Below are 4,062 nucleotides of genomic sequence, written 5' to 3'. Positions count from 1 at the left end.
ACTATTCTCCTCCATTTTGCAGCTGTAGAACTTATTGGAGACTTCATATCTCTCAATCCGGGCATTTGCTTGAAATATTAACTTCAACTCCTGGAACATCTCATATGCTCCATGACGTTCAAAACGTCGTTGAAGTCCCGGTTCTAAGCCGTAAATCATGGCACACTGAACTATCGAGTAGTCATCAGCTTTGCTCTGCCAGGTGTTCACAACGTCCGGCGTTGCTCCTGCAGCGGGTCTTGCACCTAGCGGTGCTTCCAGGACGTAATTCTTCTGTGCAACAATGAGGATAATCCTCAAGTTACGGACCCAGTCCGTGAAGTTGCTACCATCATCTTTCAACTTAGCTTTCTCTAGGAACGCATTAAAATTCAACGGAACAGTAGCACGGGCCATTTATCTACAACAACATAGACATGCAAAATACTATCACGTACTAAGTTCATGATAAATTAAAGTTCAATTAATCATATTACTTAAGAACTCCCACTTAGGTAGACATCCCTCTAATTATCTAAGTGATCACGTGATCCATATCAACTAAACCATGTCCGATCATCACGTGAGATGGAGTAGTTTTCAATGGTGAACATCACTATGTTGATCATATCTACTATATGATTCATGCTCGACCTTTCGGTCTCAGTGTTTCCGAGGCCATATATGCATATGCTAGGCTCGTTAAGTTTAACCCGAGTATTCTGCGTGTGCAAAACTGGCTTGCACCCGTTGTATGTGAACATAGAGCTTATCACACCCGATCATCACGTGGTGTCTCGGCACGACGAACTGTCGCAACGGTGCATACTCAGGGAGAACACTTATACCTTGAAATTTAGTGAGAGATCATCTTATAATGCTACCACCGAACTAAGCAAAATAAGATGCATAAAGGATAAACATCACATGCAATCAATATAAGTGATATGATATGGCCATCATCATCTTGTGCCTTTGATCTCCATCTCCAAACCACCATCATGATCACCATCGTCACCGGCTTGACACCTTGATCTCCATCGAAGCATCGCTGTCGTCTCGCCAACTATTGCTTCTACGACTATCGCTACCGCTTAGTGATAAAGTAAAGCAATTACATGGCGATTGCATTTCATACAATAAACCGACAACCATAAGGCTCCTGCCAGTTGCCGATAACTTTTACAAAACATGATCATCTCATACAACAATTTATATATCATCATGTCTTGACCATATCACATCACAGCAAGCCCTGCAAAAACAAGTTAGTGAAGGAAATATGCCCTAGAGGCAATAATAAAGTCGTTATTTAAATTTCCTTATATCATGATAAATGTTTATTATTCATGCTAGAATTGTATTAACCGGAAACTTAGTACATGTGTGAATACATAGACAAAATAGAGTGTCACTAGTATGCCTCTACTTGACTAGCCCGTTAATCAAAGATGCTTAAGTTTGCTAGCCATAGACATGAGTTGTCATTTGATGAACGGGATCACATCATTGGAGAATGATGTGATTGACAAGACCCATCCGTTAGCTTAGCACTATGATCGTTTAGTTTGTTGCTATTGCTTTCTTCATGACTTATACATGTTCCTATGACTATGAGATTATGCAACTCCCAAATACCGGAGGAACACTTAGTGTGCTATCAAACGTCACAACGTAACTGGGTGATTATAAAGATGCTCTACAGGTGTCTCCGATGGTGTTTCTTGAGCTGGCATAGATCGAGATCAGGATTTGTCACCCTGATTGTCGGAGAGGTATCTCTGGGCCCTCTCGGTAATGCACATCACTATAAGCCTTGCAAGCAATGTAACTAATGAGTTAGTTGCGGGATGTTGCATTACAGAACCAGTAAAGAGACTTGCCGGTAACGAGATTGAACTAGGTATGATGATACCGACGATCGAATCTCGGGCAAGTAACATACCGATGACAAAGGGAACAACCTATGTTCTTGTGCGATTTGACCGATAAAGATCTTCGTAGAATATGTAGGAACCAATATGAGCATCCAGGTTCCAATATTGGTTATTGACCGGAGATGAGTCTCGGTCATGTCTACATAGTTCTCGAACCCGTAGGGTCCGCACGCTTAACGTTCGATGACGATATGTATTATGAGTTATGTGATTTGATGTACCGAAGGTTGTTCGGAGTCCCGGATGTGATCACGAACATGACAAGGAGTCTCGAAATGGTCGAGACATGAAGATTGATATATTGGAAGGTTATGTTTGGACACCGGAAAGGTTTCGGATAGGTTCGGGCATTTTTCGGAGTACCGGGGGGTTACCGGAACCCCCCGGGGGGTTAATGGGCCTTCATGGGCCATAGTGGAAGAGAGGAGGAGGCGGCCAGGTGTGGCGCGTGCCCCCTAGGCCCAATCCGAATTGGGGAGCGTTCGGGGGGTGCGTCCCCCCTTTCCTTCTCTCCCTCTTCCTCTTCCTTCTTCTCCTACTCCGACTAGGAAAGGGGGAAACCTACTCCTACTGGGAGTAGGAATCCCCCCTTAGGGCGCGCCCCTTGAGGCCGGCCCTCCTCCTCCTCCCCTCCTTTATATAACGGGGAGGGGCACCCCATAGACACACAAGTTGATTTCTTAGCCGTGTGCGGTGCCCCCCTCCACAGATTTCCACCTCGGTCGTATTGTCGTAGTGCTTAGGCGAAGCCCTGCGTTGGTAACTTCATCATCACCGTCACCACGCCGTCGTGCTGACGAAACTCTCCCTCGGCCTCAGCTGGATCTAGAGTTCGAGGGACGTCACCGAGATGAACGTGTGTAGATCACGGAGGTGCCGTGCGTTCGATACTTGATCGGTTGGATCGCGAAGACGTTCGACTGCATCAACCGCGTTACTTAACGCTTCCGCTTTCGGTCTACGAGGGTACGTGGACACACTCTCCCTGCTCGTTGCTATGCATTTCCTAGATAGATCTTGCGTGATCGTAGGAAATTTTTTGAAATACTGCGTTTCCCTACAGTGGCATCAGAGCCAGGTCTATGCGTAGATGTTATATGCACGAGTAGAACACAAAGAGTTGTGGGTGATAATAGTCATACTGCTTACCAACATGTCATACTTTGATTCGGCGGTATTGTTCAATGAAGCGGCCCAGACCGACATTACATGACCGCGTTCATGAGACTGGTTCTACCGCCTTGCTTCGCACACAAGTGGCTAGTGGGTGTCTGTTTCTCCAACTTTAGTTGAATCGAGTGTGACTACGCCCGGTCCTTGTTGAAGGTTAAAACATCACACTTGATGAAAAATCGTTGTGGTTTTGATGCGTAGGTAAGAACGGTTCTTGCTAAGCCCGTAGCAGCCACGTAAAATCTGCAACAACAAAGTAGAGGACGTCTAACTTGTTTTTGCAGGGCATGCTGTGATGTGATATGGTCAAAACGTGATGATATATAAATTGTATGAGATGATCATGTTTTGTAAAAGTTATCGGCAACTGGCAGGAGCCTTATGGTTGTCGCTTTATTGTATGAAATGTAATCGACATGCAATTGCTTTACTTTATCACTAAGCGGTAGCGATAGTCGTAGAAGCAATAGTTGGCGAGACGACAACGATGCTTCGATGGAGATCAAGGTGTCAAGCCGGTGACGATGGTGATCATGACGGTGCTTTGGAGATGGAGAACAAAGGCACAAGATGATGATGGCCATATCATATCACTTATATTGATTGCATGTGATGTTTATCCTTTATGCATCTTATTTTTGCTTAGTTTGGCGGTAGCATTGTAAGATGATCTCTCACTAAATTTCAAGGTATAAGTGTTCTCCCTGAGTATGCACCGTTGCGACAGTTCGTCGTGCCGAGACACCACGTGATGATCGGATGTGATAAGCTCTACGTTCACATACAACGGGTGCAAGCCCATTTTACACACGCAGAATACTCGGGTTAAACTTGAAGAGCCTAGCATATGCAGATATGGCCTTGGAGCACTGAGACCGAAAGGTCGAGCGTGAATCATATAGTAGATACGATCAACATAGTGATGTTCACCATTGAAAGCTACTCCATCTCACGTGATGATCGGACATGGTTT

This window comes from Triticum aestivum, chromosome 2D (genome assembly GCF_018294505.1).
Source record: "Triticum aestivum cultivar Chinese Spring chromosome 2D, IWGSC CS RefSeq v2.1, whole genome shotgun sequence".
Lineage (NCBI taxonomy): Eukaryota > Viridiplantae > Streptophyta > Magnoliopsida > Poales > Poaceae > Triticum > Triticum aestivum.
This window is presented reverse-complemented; position numbering follows the sequence as displayed.